This window comes from Pelophylax lessonae, assembly GCF_965119305.1.
Source record: "Pelophylax lessonae genome assembly, chromosome: 8".
NCBI lineage: Eukaryota > Metazoa > Chordata > Amphibia > Anura > Ranidae > Pelophylax > Pelophylax lessonae.
The window spans coordinates 272,248,849-272,265,444 of NC_138775.1; positions in this window are offsets into that span (position 1 = coordinate 272,248,849).

Here is a 16,596-nt window from a genome sequence, read left to right on the forward strand (position 1 = left end):
GTGCTTGCCTCAGTCAGAAAACAGTCCAGGGGATTTGGTTTTTTTTTTGTTGTTTTATTGAGAACTGGGATAGAAGAAGGGATGAGTGGGATACTCCAACTGAATGAACTATGCACAATTTCAGGACTTCTTACTGTAGTTGAATGCGGCAAGGCCACTGCTTCACCTTACCACTGTAGTGAAGTAGTTAATAAGCAAACCGTATAGTGAATCACTCTTCAGGGCCCCGCTTGGCACCCCCTTTACCCCTACTCTTCAGGGTTCTACTTGGCACCCCCTTTACTGTGGTACACTTCTATCCTCTGACTTCACTGGAGTGGTCCCCTTTCCGGGGCAGACCCCTTGGCAAGCCCCCTGGTACCCACGGACACTGTTTTTCCCAGATGACTCCGACAGCAGCTCCACCGTCAGTTCTACAGGATCCTTCAGGCTCAGCTCCACACCTGGCTCACTAGGGCGACTGCCTGTGACCACCTTCCTCAAACAGCAGGAGGAGAGACAGCCGTCACCCTCCTCCTGGGACTCTGCTTCCCGCCAAAGACACCCTGTCGCATGTGCCCTCAGCTTTTATGGTCAATCCCAGGATGCACTGCAGTGGTGCCCTCCCACTGGGACTGCCACAAAAGCCTGTTTGCCACTGGCTAGGTTTCCTCCACTGTCCAACAGGCTCCCCCATTGGATACAGTGGGGATACTCCCTCAGTGACTCACACCTGGACACATGTAAGAGACATAACTAACAGATCAGGCTCCCTCGATAAGCAGATGGAGCACAACAATGCTTTTTCCTAGCACCTATCTAGGAGGGTGCTACATCAGTCTATATGCAAGTCTCACTTGATTCCTGACTTTAGTATATTGCCCGGAATTAAGTTAGGAAGGCATCCAAGTAGTAGCTGATAATAGGCTTGTGGGAAAATACTGCATCTGCAACGCATTTCGTCGCCTCATTGGCAACTTTCTCAAACAGAAGTTTTTTTTTATTTTTATTGTTAAATAACTTCAATATATGGCAGGTCCTTTGAGGGCAACCTTTGGGGGATTTTATAAGTTTTGTAAAATAATAAAGATTCATTTATTTAAAGCAAGCTTTGCTCACAGTGCACCCCCAAATGGAAGTTTGGGGAAGCACTGATCAGAGGTACACAGGAAGGAGAAAATCAAAGGCAAGTAAAATAATTGGGCAGAAGAAAGAAAACGCCACTATATTTCTTTTTTTATATAGTTTTTATTTCTGACTGTGCTGCCTTGCTTGCTGTCTGTTGGAACCATTCTTAGCTAAATAGGAAGTGAGGGTAAATCTCTGCCCATGTCTACGTACATGTGGGGAATTCCGCACACACTTAGACATGCCATAAAAGTCTCTGCAAGATCCTGAAGGCCTAGCGGAGACCTGTGGAACATCTACCCATCCACAGAATTCCATAAACATGTGGCTATTCAGGGACAGGGAAGTCAGAGCGAACACAAACTGAAGGCTGCCATAGAATTCCACCTACCACCACTGTGTTTGGCTTCAGGAGGGCAGGGACAAGCGTGCCCATGAAGTGGAGAAGGACTGCTGGGAGCTGCTTGGAACTGTGGGGGATGTAGTCCCCAGGAGACAGCCTTAATTGGGTGGAAAAGTCTATGGGACTACAAGTCCCAGGAGGACAGTGTGCAGCAGAGAGGAGGAAAAAAAGGAGAAGCCAGGACTCACGCAGTCTTAAGGGAGGTGAGAGGAAACAGTGTTTGTCCCCAATGTTCACCACTGTGTCAGAGTGAGACAGTACTGTTGCATTCGCATGGAAGGCACTGCTGTTGGAAAGATCCAGCAAGCTGGAGAAGAGGAGAATCACTAGCTTCATAAGAGATCATCTCGAAAGCGTCCAGAGTTGCCACCAATGCCACCAGTTCCGTGGGGTCTAAAGCTTCACAACAAACTGCATAGTGGTGAGAGGTCACTGGCCGCAAGCTCTTTACCCTCTTCTTAAAAGGACAATGCCACCCTATTTTGGGATTGCGTTTGGGGACTTACACCCCTTACATGGGATACCTCTACTCAGCAGAGTGTGGTCACGGGCTGATGAGCTGCTTCAAACCAGGTCTTATGTGATATATATTGAACTGGCCTCCCTTCTGGTACTGGTCTGTGGATCTCCTTGCATAATAAACCCCTCTGCATCGTGTATCAAGTACTTCACAGATACTCCAGTGACAAGCGGAGGTCTCTTACTCATGCCTCTTGGGGACGCTGGGGGTGCCCAGGATCTTGGCCAGTGGCCCGCTCTGGTACTGACTGATTTCAGCCTTATATGAAATACTCTGGCTTGGTTCTTTTAAACATGCGGTTGCTTCAATCCAAACACCAGAGCATCTGTGATTGTAGACATCTGTACATAGCCATGCTCATGTAGACCCCTGAGGAAGAATTTGACCTCACCATTTTTGAAACGCGTTGGGTCTTAGCTATCTATGTTTTTCACAATATGCTCTTTTCTTTTGTTAGGTGTTGTGTATGACATTGTGTAACCGCATCATTTTGTTTTAACTAAGCCGGAGGTTCTCTCTGGATTCATGTGATCTTTTTTACATGTTTCATGCAATAAACTTCATATTTTTGAAGAATTTTGTTTCCTTTTTTTCTCTTTTCCTATATTTTCTTATACTTTTTTGCAATTCATACTTTGTCTACTCATTGCCCTTAAAAGTCCCACCCAGAGGGTTTTTCCTGTTGTATTACATGGGATACAGATTTACATGAGCGCAACAATGCAGCACCACACTGGCCAGTGGGAAGGATTTTGAAGAGACTCTAGGACCATTCAGCCTCCATACGAATATGGCCTTTAGTTAGGACCCCCTAGATTTAGGATTCAGGTACCTGGAGTGGAGTGGATGCAGCATTACTTGATCCTCACATTGTTTTGTTGTATTGTACAAATTTGTTTAATTTTTTTTACTGTTTATTGCTTTTGCTGTTTTGTTGTTGCCTCATTGGGAAAATAGGCAAAAGAATTATTCTTCAGCCTTGTTTTTTTAGAGGGTGTGGCATTCTGAATCAGGGAACCCATACATCAGCAGCTCCTTTGACAGTTAGTGCTACATATGGTTGAAGGTCCACTTTAACCACTTAACCCCCGGAAGATTTTACCCCCTTCCTGACCAGGGCCTATTTTGCGATTCGGCACTGCGTGAATTTAACGGACAATTGCGCGGTCGTGCGACGCTGTACCTAAACGCATTTGAGGTCCTTTTTTTCCCCACAAACAGAGCTTTCTTTTGGTGGTATTTGATCACCTGTGCAATTTTTACTTTTTGCGCTATAAACAAAAAAAGAGCATCAATTTTGCAAAAATAACAATATTTTTCACATTTTTTTATATGAAATTCCCAAAAAAATGTAAAAATCAAAATGTTTTTAACATTTTAGGCCAATTTGTTTTATGCTACATATGTTTGGTAAAAAAAAATCGCAAAAAGCGTATTTTGATTGGTTTGCGCAAAAGTTATCGTGTTTACTAACTAACCACTTGCCGACCGCCGCACGACTATCTACGTGGGCGGTCAGCCCCTCACAGGCAAAGTGACGTAGGTCTACGTCGCTCGCCTGTGAGGGTTTAGGGAGCGAGCGCGCGCCGCCGGAGGCGCGCTCCCGCTCCCGCGTGGTCACGGACCCCCCCGCGCGCGTGACCGGCGGACCCGATCGCCGCCGGCCACTCTGCGATCGGCGGGGGAGAGGGAGATAGTCAGGCAGCTTGTGTAAACAAGCTGCCTGTCATTCTCCTCTCTGTATGAGAGCTGATCACATGGATCTACTATGTAGATCCATTGATCACTCTGCATACAGTTGAAGCCACAGCCAATCACAGTTAGAATCACGCCCCTAGGGACACACACAGCCCCTCCCTCTCAAATAAAGTTAACCCCTTCACTACCAGTGCATTTTTACAGTAACAGTGCATATGTATAGCACTGATTACTGTAGAAATGTCACTGGTAACCCCAAAAGTGTCAAAAATGTCAGTCAAGGGTCCGATCTGTCCGCCGCAATGTCGCAGTACCGCAAAAAAAATCGCAGATCGCCGCCATTACGCGTTAAAAAAAAAAACAACAAAAATGACAAAAATCTTTCCCTTTGTTAGTAAACGCAATAACTTTTGCGCAAACCAATCAAAATACGCTTTTTGCGATTTTTTTTACCAAACATAGGTAGCATAAAACAAATTGGCCGAAAATATTAAAAAATTTTGATTTTTACATTTTTTTTTGGGGGAATTTCATATAAAAAAAAGGGAAAAATATTGCTATTTTTGCAAAATTTACGCTCTTTTTTTGTTTATAGCGCGTGATCAAAAAATCGCACAGGTGATCAAATACCACCAAAAGAAAGCTCTGTTTGTGGGAAAAAAAGGACGCCAAATTCGTTTCGGTACAGCGTCGCACGACCGCGCAATTGTCCGTTAAAGTCACGCAGTGCCGAATCGCAAAATGCCCTCTGGTCGTTTAGCAGCCAAATCCTCCGGGGCTTAAGTGGCTAAGGGAAAGATTTTTGTAATTTTTGTTGTTTTTTTTTTTCAACGCGTAATGGCGGCGATCTGGGATTTTTTTCCGGTACTGTGACATTGCGGCGGACAGATCGGACCCTTGACTGACATTTTTGACACTTTTGGGGTTACCAGTGACATTACTACAGTAATCAGTGCTATACATATGCACTGTTACTGTAAAATGACACTGGCAGTGAAGGGGTTAACTTTTTTTAGCGGGAGGGGTTATGTGTGTCCCTAGGAGCGTGATTCTAACTGTGATTGGCTGTGGCTTGAGGTGTAGGAACAGTGATCAACGGTCCTACATAGTAGAACCGTATGATCACTATTCATATACAGGGGAGAATGACAGGTGGCTGTGTTTACATTAGCCGCCTGCCTTTCTCCCGCTCTAACGGACTATCGTGAGTGACCGGCGGACATCAGGTACGCCGGGCACACGCGCGGGGGGGGTCCGTGATCGCGCGGGAGCAGGAGCGCGCCTCCGGCGGTGAGCGCTCGCTCCCTAGACCCTCACAGGCTAGCGACGTAGCCCTACGTCACTTTACCTGTGAGGGGCTGACCGCCACAGTAAATAGTCGTGCAGCGGTCGGCAAGCGGTTAAGCCTCTTCTTCAGCGATGGCATTCTATAAATAGCAAATTGTTGTGTTAAAAGTATGAAAAAGCCTACATACTCCAACAAGCAAGCACACAGCAGATAGCTGCCAATCATTCAGTGACCCGTTTTGACCCAGAAGGTCCCAAAAGACAGGCTGCAGTTTCATTTTCCATGATCTTAGCAAAAACACTTTTTAAAAATTGCTTTGAGTTAAGAAAGTTTTGAGAAGAAAAAAAAAAAAAAAACACACGTTGGTGCCAGCGTTGGCTTGGAGTGCCAGCTTCTGAAATAATTCTGCATATATCCAAAGCTGATAACACGTCGTCTAGATTTACATTACTACATAATCAATTTTCTTTTCATCCTACGGTAAAGGGAGATGTTATCCGACCCTGACAGCGAGCTATGTGGGAAGATAAGCCTCCGGGGTATCCGACATCCCATTAAGTACAGACAATAAAGCGCATTTTTTTCTGAACGGGCTCCATGATTTATGGGAGTTATCCGCGATAAATTTAAGGTGTACCTTGAGAGCATAAAACATAAAAAAAAAAAGAACACAGCGAAGATATAATTGCCCTAAAAATCAGCATCTTCCTTTGTAGTAATGGATATACAGCTTTGATTAGTTAACTAAATCATCTCGATAATACATCACCTCTGGATGAATCGATATGAATCAAATAAAGGCAAACGATTATGTATTTTCAGGGAGTTTTTGTTTTGCGTTACAGATGCAAAATAGGCATATGGTTAAAGCAAAACTCCGAACAAAATAGCTAAACACACAGTTGACGTACACAGGGCTGCTGTTAGAAATCGCGGGGGCCCCGTACAGACTACCTGGCAGGGCCCCCCCAAGAAAATATTAAAGATATATTTAGCTAAAATTACAACAAAATCACTATTAGCAGACACAAATATAACATAACTCGCATAATTCCTGCTAAATCTAAAAAAAAATGTTAAATAAAAAAGAAGATGAAATGAGGAAATGATGAAATGAGGAAAATATACAGGCTGGGCAGTTGGAGCTCAGTGATCAGAGAGACAGAGAGAGAGAGAAACAAAGTTACAATTTACAAATAAACTCCTGAGCAGAGTGCTGGGAGGGGAGACCACACAAGGGAGGGGGATTAGTGAGGGACGACTGTCTCATTCTCAACAGATAAAAGCTGATAGCAGGGAGAGGGACAGATCAGATTCAGGTGCTGGAGGAAGATTTCTGTATTTGTTGTCCATCACTAATCCCCCTCTCTGTGTGGGCCCCTTTGTGTGCTCGGGCCCCCTACAAGAGGGCTGGTGGCCCCCCCCCCCCCCATCAGCGGCCCTGGACGTACATACAGTATATATTTACCGTTTTACCTGTCAAGCCATTTGTAATTCTGTTCAGCCAGTGATTTTAACACAGATTCACTGCACACTTAGGCAGGCGACACACTTGTTCCCTGGTTTAGGAAGTCAACTTCCTGTTTTACCCTTCCAGGGAAGTTATCCAAGAAAATGGAAGACGGAACCCTGAAGAAGTAAAGGTGCGTAGGCTCATGATAAGCCACTTTCAGAGCCTGTCTTTAACATGTACAGCTAAACTTGTAATGGGGGAGCATGTAGTCTCTTTAACCCATTACAGCCTGGACATAGGTTGGTTCTCTAGACCAGTGGTCTCCAAACTGCGGCCCTGGGGCTGGATGTGGCCCTTTGCTTGCCTTTATCCAGCCTATGAGGCAATTATTCCTGCCATTGACACCAACAATTGGGCACTATTCCTTCCAGGAACCCTGAAGAAGTAAAGGTGTGTAGGCTAATGATAAGCCACTTTTAGAGCCCGTCTTTAACATGTACAGCTAAACTAGTAATGGGGTAACATGTAGAATCTCTAACCCATTACAGCCTGGATATAGGTTGGTTCTCTAGACCAGTGGTCTCCAAACTGCGGCCCTGGGGCTGGATGTGGCCCTTTGCTTGCCTTTATCCAGCCTATGAGGCAATTATTCCTGCCATTGACACCAACAATTGGGCACTATTCCTTCCACTGACTCCAAAGATGCGTCATAATTCCATCCTCTGACACCAATGATGGGACATAATTCCTTCCTCTGACACCAATTATGGGACATAATTCCTTCCTCTGACACCAATGATGGGACATAATTCCTTCCTCTGACACCAATGATGGGACATAATTCCTTCCTCTGACACCAATGATGGGACATAATTCCTTCCTCTGACACCAATGATGGGACATAATTCCTTCCACTGACAAAAGAAATGGGGCACTATTCCCCCTACTGACACCAACTATTTCCCCCCCTAATACCAAAGATTGGGAATTGTCTCCCCCCTAAAGTCTGAAGGACAGAAAACTGACCCATCCTTTGGAAAGTTTGGAGACCTTTGCCCTAGATTCACCAGTGTAACTTCTGGATTCTACAAGCCCACGCTGGGAGACTCCCAACCTGGCCTAACCAATACCCTTAAAGTAGTCCTTTTGATACATGAATCAGCCCCTATGGCAATAAACCCCAATAGCAGAAATGGACCCAGCACCATCAGATTCCAGAGGACATTCCAATCTTAAAGTTAGGAGAGGGAAGAGTCACACAACAAAAGCCTTTAAACTATTTACTGACTGCAGATAATTACATATATACATTCTTCAGCCAACCCAGCGGTAACATTCCTTTATGTAACAAACAGTAATGAGAACATAGGTCAGAGGACAGTTAAGTCAAGAAGCCCATATCTTTTAAGAGGGGGTTTGCCAGAGTCAAGCATTCCATGCAGGGGGGGGGATGCGAGTAGCCCCAGTAAGCCCTGCATCTTCCTCCCCTGCTTCCTCCCCAAGGGGAAACTGAAATAGATAGAGCCTCACAGACTACATCTCTCGGGCAGACTTCCACCAAGACTAGTTATATCTCAGCCCTACTTTCCAAGATGCCCCACACCGGCAAAGGCAGGGATGCTGCTTCCTAGAGTCCTATCCCACTACTACTTTAGGGACCTCTAATGGCTATCTTGGCATTTTCATTTCCTACTTAATTGTAGGGGTCCCTAGTTCTATGCTCATAACTAGCTATTGCGATAAATCAAGGCCAAATTTGGGAAATACACTGGGCACTCCCATGCTCCTTCCTGACAGGTGAACCAGCAGGTAGTAGAGTTACATTACTGCTTGTTCCTTCTGGTAGAGTTGGCTGGATCATGAGACTGGATGAACAGAATCCAGGTATAATCAAGGACATATTGTATATACAGTACATTTGCACATGTATGTTGGTGTTTTGCATGAAGTGAATTTAGCATTTCATTTTTGGTTTCCTTTTTACTAGCTATGTGATATTTTAATGACTGCATTTTTTTTTTAATTCTTTATTTAAAGGTATGCATAAAATTACCACAACATGACAGGGTAATATGAATGGGTATACGTAGGCTATGAAAAACAATCATCAGTAGAACAGAAAAATGTGCTGAATAGGAAATTAAACACTAGCATCATACAAATATAGTTCCCAATTTGAACTACCATTGAGATAAAAGGTATGCAGCCTCATTGAGTCCTATGTTAACACACACCGAAAACCTTTGTAGCACCCTCCTAGTCGGGTGCTAGGTAAAAGCATTGGGGTGCTTTCCTGCTTATCAGGGAGCAGGATTTCTAGTTAGGCCTGTTACATGTGTCCAGGTGTGATTCACTTGGTCCGAGGGAGTGTACCCACTGTATCCAATGGGGGAGCCTGTTGGACAGTGGAGGAAACCCGGCCAGTGGCACACAGACTTTTGTGGCAGTCCCAGTGGGAGGGCACAACAGTGGTCCATCCTAGAATTGACCATAAAAGCCAAGGGCACATGTGACAGGGTGTCTTTGGGTGGGATGCCAAGTCTCAGAAGAAGTGCATGGCTGTGTCTCCTTCTGCAGCTGGGAAAGGTGGTCACCGGCAGTCGGCCTGGTGAACCTGAAGGTGTTGCTGAAAGTCCAGTGGATACTGACAGTGGAGTTTGGAGGCAACGGTGACTCTGGAAAAACAGTTTCTGTGAGTACAGAGGAACTTGCCCAGGGGTCTGCCAGGAAGGGGACCACTCCAGAAGCTAGGGTCAGCGGACAGGTATCAGCAAACCAGTATTGAGAGTAAAGGGGGTGCCAGTTTCAGAACCCTGAAGAGAGTAACTAAAACCGGAGCTTTTCTAAACATCTTCACCTTAGTGGCAGGGTGAAGCAGTGGCCTTGCCGCACACACTACAGCTAGTTGTCCCGAAGATTGTGCATAGTTCATAGTTGGAGTATCCCACTCATCCCACTCCTATCCCAGTTCCAAAAAAATACACAAAAACCAAATACCCTGGACTGTTTACTGACCAAGCCAAGGACTTAAAGTGTTAAGAATTTGCCAGTTGTTGCTAAGGGTAACCCAGGGCAATCCACTTCAAGCAGCTCCCAAGGGAGTAGTGCTACACTTTTTAATTTTTTTAAAGAAAAATATTTTGAAAAAAGAATAGAAGTATCATAGGGTGTTTGGGGAAAAAAGGGAAGACGTGAAAAGAGAAGAAAAAAAAAAAAAAAAAGAGACGTTTTGGAGGGGGGGGGGGGGGGGCCGTAGCGTAATGACTGTATTTCACAAACAGATGTATTTGTTATCCATATCTCAGACAGCAAAATCACTATTCTCGCTAGTCGCTAATAATTGCTGCGGAATAATTTAAGTGGACCTACCTTGAAATATATTTTTTCAAGATGGGTGGAGTCATCTATGTTCAGGCATCCTCTAGGACCACCATCTACATCCTGTACTGAGATAGAGCTTAAATAAAAACTCAGTGGGCTACAAGGATGATGTCAGGGCCTGGACCTTTGCTGCATCTGGCAGTAACTCTTTTTGCTGAGCCACCTGAGATGCTGCACAGCACACTCTCTGATCCCTTGGACAATCATGCCTTGTACCTTGTTTTGCCTGAACCTTAAACTCCTTGCTCCTCTCATGAACTTTTTTAGCCATGCCTTGGCACTTCCTGTTTTCCAGATTACTGTGCTCTCTCCAGCCAAGATCTCCCTCTTGTCACTCCTGCTGCTGTCCGTATCTTTGCTACCACTTGTTTACCGATCTTTGGCTTATTGGTTATTCTTGATCCCAACCTGCAACCGCTTGTTACCGACCCTTGGCTTGTTTACGGACTATGCTTCTGCACGACCCCTACCTTCTATATCTGTTACTGGACCTTGGCCTGCTCACCTTCTGGTGGGGTTATCCTGAGTACAGCAACCTGGTACTCACACACAGCAAACCCCATCTCCACCATCAGGAGTTCTGGTGAACAGAGGTTAGTACTTAGACCCCTCATCTTGGGTGAGCCAGTGTCATTCGCAAGGGTGACCTGCTTATATACTTGTCCTGCTGGATGGTGGCCTCTCTTCGGCTATAGCTACTGGTCTCCGAGCCTGACCCCTGATCGTGACAGGTGGTGACATCATTGCACCTGTGCTCCATTGAGACATTCCTCTGCTGTAGTGGATGATGGGACCTTTAGCCTTTCATTCATAAATTTGACTTCAAAAATCATCAGAAGCCTGGGGGAGAGGCATCCCACAGTTCAGGTAGGAGGTGAGGGGACAGTTTGAGGGAGTTGATGTGGTATGGCACAATGTTTCATGTTACTCCTGAAATATGGGTGTAGCATTAAATTGAGCCAGAAAGGTGGAATCAGCCGGTAAAGGATAAAAAACTAAGTGGAACCACCCTGTCTTTGCAAATCTATTTAGGAACCCAGGAGGTATTACTGATATCTGACCGATATATTCATATGCCACTTGGAGGAGTATGTTGGCCTAATATGATAGTCCGGATAATTGGGGGTTTCGATTTACACCTTACGGCCGGACACTCACAATTAATGTGTGGTAACTAATCATTTATGAACCTGTTGCGTATTAAGGTTTCTTTCTTTGTCTTGGTGGTTATTTTATGATTTCACATTACAGTAATGTCATGGCGATTCTTTAATGGCATGACACGATTGGCAAGTAGAGATTGAATAGGCTTACTGTATATGTAATGGGCGTGTATCCTGAGGAAGTGAGTCTTTAGCGAAACCTTATGGCGCCATATACTAGATACACTATATTACAAAAAGTATTGGGGCGCCTGCCTTTACACACACATGAACTTTAATGGCATCCCAGTCTAAAGTCTGTAGGGTTCAATATTAAGTATGCCCACCCTTTGCAGCTAAAACAGCTGCAACTCTTCTGGGAAGGCTGTCCACAAGGTTTAGGAGTGTGTCTATGGGAATGTTTGACCATTCTTCCAGAAGCACATTTTTGAGGTCAGGCACTGATATTGGACAAGAAGGCCTGGCTTGCAGTCTCCACTCTAATTCATCCCAAAAGTGTTCTATCGGGTTGAGGTTGGGACTCTGTGCAGGCCAGTCATGTTCCTCTGCCCCAATCTTGCTCATCCATATCCTAATGGACCTTGCTTTGTGCACTGGTGCGCAGTCATATTGGAACAGGAAGGGGCCATCCCTAACCTGTTCCCAGAAAGCTGGGAGCATAAAATTGTCAAAAAATGTCTTGGTATGCTGATGCCTTAGGAGTTCCCTTCACTGGAACTAAGGGGCCAAGCCCAACCCCTGAAAGACAACCCCACATCATAATCTCCCTCCACCAAATGATTTGGACTTGTGCACAAAGCAAGGTCCATAAAGACATGGGTCTTGGGGTGGAGGAGGTTGATTGGCCTGCCCAACCTCAACCTGATAGAACTCATTTGGAATGAATTACAATGGAGACTGTGAGCCAGGCCTTCACGTCCACCATAGTGCCTGACTTCACAAATGCACTTCTGGAAGAATGGTCAAACATTCCCATAGGCACACTCCTAAACCTTGTGGACAGCCTTCCCAGAAGAATTGAAGCTGTTATAGTTGCAAAGGGTGGACCAACTCAATAATGAACCCTATGGACTAAGACTGGGATGCCATTAAACTTCATGTGTGTGTAAAGGCAGGTGTCCCAATACTTTTGACAATTTAGTGTATTTGCAGATACATAAGATTTTTAATGTTTTTGTCTATTCTGTTGTTTTAACTTTAGAATAAAGATTGGAATGATTTCATATACAGTATGTGTGTGATTTCTCAGTGGCACATACAAAGTCACATTTGCCCGTTCCCACATTTTAGAGGGCAGTAAAGGGCCTTCAATTTGTCAGCTTTTAAAGTCTTCAACAAATTTGCTTCAAGCTGGCCCGAAACGTTTAAAAGCTCACTATGCATACTGCTCTTATACAAGCAGAACCCTCTGTATAGAAGGCCTAGTATACTATGCAAACAACATTTCATAAAAGCTTGTTTTGTAGAATAAAAAATTCAAATGATCAATACAGAAATAAGATAATTAATATACAGTATAAACATAATAGCTTCCCTTTAAATACATATAACCTCCCTCAAGGTTCAGTTTAACTGAGTGAAACAGTTCAGGAACAGCCGATTTCAGAACTGGGATATCGACAGATGATTGCTGCAGTTGGAAACTCAATGGATTTTTCAGTTTAATGCCACAAAAGCTCCAGGCCTCAATAAATATATCTCCTATAAATTATTTTGTAGGTCTTCAGGCCCGTACACACGCACCGATTGTCGGCCGAACGATCGGCCATCTTTTGTCCGGTGCTGTCCTGTCGGTTGAAAAGTGCTAAAGACTGCACACGAATTTTGTCGGCCAACAACAACCGACTGCAGAAGTGATGTCATGTGATGGTTAACTTTCCGTGTCTTTTTTCTTCTCTGAGCATGCCCAGTCTTGCTCATCTGCTGTTTGTCGGCCGAATTCTGTACTGACTGACGAACAATCGGCCGTTCTGGTGTTGGCCAACAAAAATTTTAAAGCATGCACATTAGATTCTGTTCGGCCGAAAAGTCGCAGTTGGTTGTCGGAAGCATCATACTAACAAGCCGACAATCGGCCGATCGGACGGTGGCCGAATATTTACGGCCGACAATCGCTACGTGTGTACGGGCCTTTACTCCCATTTTCCTGTCCATTAGATATTTCTGGGATCCATTATATTAGGAACTGTTTTGAAAAAATTTTGAATAAAACTTAATTTCAATTTATCCAAATATTAGCTTTGTATGGATTGTAAGAAACTTTGGAGGAATCCGTTTTGTATTCGATCAACACCTACAAAGTCACGTGTTTTTTTTTTCATTTGTATTTATTTAAGTAGAAATACAATTTTGGCGATAGTTTTGCTTCTTTGGGGGGGAGAAGTATTTATCTGAATGGGAATACCATTTTGGCTATCGTTTTTTTTTTTTTTGAGAGAATTTTTGCTGTGGTTCTGTTTTTGGGGAGAAGTATTTATTTAAATGGGAATACCATTTTGACCTTAATTCTGTTTTGAGGGGAGAAGTATTTCTTTAACCACTTGCCGACTGCCTAACGACGATTTACATCGGCAGTCAGCCCCTCACATAGGTCTACGTCGCTAGCCTGTGAGGCTCTAGGGAGCGAGCGTGCGCCGCCGGAGGCGGGCTCCTGCTCGCTCACGGACCCCCCCCCCCCGCCCTGCGCGTGTGCCCGGCGGACATCGGGTCTCGCGATTGTCTGTTACACCGGGAGAAAGGCAGGCGGCTAATGTAAACAAAACCGCCTGTCATTCTTCCCTGTGTAAGAATGGGGATGATACGGTTCTGCTATGTAGGACCGTTGATCTCTGTTCTTACACCTCAACCACATCCAATCACAGTTAGAAGCACGCCCCTAGGGACACACTTAACCCCTCCCTCTCAAAATAAAGTTAACCCCTTCACTGCCAGTGTCATTTTTACAGTAACAGTGCATATGTTAGCACTGATTACTGTAGTAATGTCACTGGTAACCCCAAAAGTGTCAAAAATGACAGTCAAGGGTCCGATCTGTCCGCCGCAATGTCGCAGTCCCGCAAAAGAAAATCGCAGATCGCCGCCATTACTGGTAAAAAAAAAAACAACAAAAATTACAAAAATCTTTCCCTTAGTTAGTAAATGCAATAACTTTTGCGCAAACCAATCAAAATACGATTTTTGCAATTTTTTTTACCTAACATATGTAGCAGAAAACAAATTGGCCAAAAATGTTAAAAAATTTAGATTTTTACATTTTTTTGGGGGGAATTTCATATAAAAAATGTTAAAAATATTGTTATTTTGCAAAATTGATGCTCTTTTTTTGTTTATAGCACAAAAAGTAAAAATGGGGAAGAAGTATTTTTTTAATGAGAATACCATTTTGGTTACAATTATACTTCTTGGGGGGGTATTTATTTAATCGCTTGCCAACCGCCCCATGCAAATATACTGTGTCAGGGCAGCTCGGCTGCGCAAAATCACGTCGATTTACGTGATTTTGTGCACGCGGTCTTGGCGGTGCGTGTGCGTCGCCAGAGCCATGCTTCTGCTGTGTTTAGATTGCTGCCGGGCTCCCGTAATTGTCAGAGAAACTGACAGAAGACCCGCCTGCTTAGCAAACAAAGCAGACGAGTCTTCTGTCACACAGGCAGGCAGAGATCAGGAATTTCAAACCCCAATCTCTCTGTGCCTGTCACAGAGCCCCCCCCCCCCCAAGTAAGCACCAACATGCATACATTTATGCCTTTGATCACCCCCAGTGTTAACCCCTTCCCTGCCAGTGTCATTTATACAGTAACAGTGCATATTATTTAGCACTGATTACTGTATTAACCTCTTCCAGTCCGCCCACCGCCTTTTTACTGTGGCAGTGCGGCCCTCCTGCGCAAACCGACGTAGACCTACATCGGTCGCGTGCCTGAAGCTAGGCCACCCCCCCCACCCCCCAGTTAGAATCACTCCCCTAGGCTCACATTTACCCCTTGATTACTCACAATGTTAACCCCTTCCCTGCCAGTGTCATTATTACAGTAACAGTGCATATTTGTAGCACTGATTACTGTAGCAATCTCACTGGCCCCCCCAAAAGTGTAAAAAATATCAGTTAGGGGTCCGATCTGTCCGCCGCAATGTCGCAGTCCCGCTAAAAATTGCAGATCGCCGCCATTACTAGTAAAAAAAAAAAACAATAAAAATGACATAAATCTTTCCCGTAGTTAGTAGATGCGATAACTTTTGTGCAAACCAATCAAAATATGCTTATTGTGATTTTTTTTTACCAAAAATATGTAGCAGGAAACAAATTGGCCTAAAACATTAAAAAATTTTAATTTTAATTTTTTTTTTGAGAATGTTATACAGCAGAATGTGAAAAATATTGTTTTTTTTTTTTTTTTTTCAGAATTGTCGCTCTTTTTTTGTTTATAGCGCAAAAAATAAAAATCGCACAGGTGATCAAATACCACCAAAAGAAAACTCTATTTGTGGGGAAAAAAGGACGATTGTATTGGGGTACAGCGCCGCATGAGCGTGCAAATTTTAGTTAAAGTAATGCAGTGCCGAATCGCAAAAAATGTCCTGGCCATTAAGGGGGTTAAACCTTCCTGGAGCTGAAGTGGTTAAATGAGAATTCTATTTTTAATATATTTCTGCTTTAAAAAAAAAAAAAAAAAAAACAAGAGGAATATTGGGTTAACCTCCCTTGTAAACTGCAGCTGATTTTATCTCATGCTTGTTTATCTCTGATGTATTATTCAAGCACATGTCTTGTACATGACCAAGGACATTCTTTATTTTATTGATTTCATTGAATCCAAGCAACCAAGATGCGCTTATCTTACATATCTTAATGGTTGATGATAAATCGCAATCTCGCTATGGTGGTTGGACAGTGCTTACTGTTAAGTGTACATACGTTGGCTCTAAGCATTAATGAACAATGCTGCAGATAACGATAAGCTGCATGCATGCATCGTAGACAAGTGACTTCCAGCAGTGGAATGTACTGGGCTCGTTGCTCAGCAAAGCTGTATTACACATTGAACAGAATCCATTGAATGTGCGGTATATTAGAAGCTCTCCAGGGTGCTGAATTACTGAAGAAGTGGAAGAGGGACTTCAATCTAGCCAATTATTTGTGTACAGACTGCAGTGTAGAAGCTCTTAAAATACCATTCCCTAAATATATTTTGTATTTTTCTGTCTCTGGAAGAGCCGATAATATGCAGATTAGCAGCCCTCGAGGTCTTTCTGCGCTAATGTGCTGCGCTATCTATGAGTCGGGGTGATTGACAGCAGCTCTGGGAAGCAGAGAAGCACCAGGGAAGCCATCATTTCTGTTACACTCGATGTATCCCTAACATCCATAGGAGTTGTGGAATAGTCAGTCAATGGTGTATAGATAAATCATCCTTGTGTTCATTTTTATATCAATCACTTATATGGTGTAAATGAGATACGTCTCACCCAAAAGATTTACATTTCACTACACATCCTAAGGAGAGCTGGGAAATGCTATGTTCATTTTTGCAATTTCTTGCAGCCCTTCTCAACCTTTTTAACATATAGGAACACATGATATAG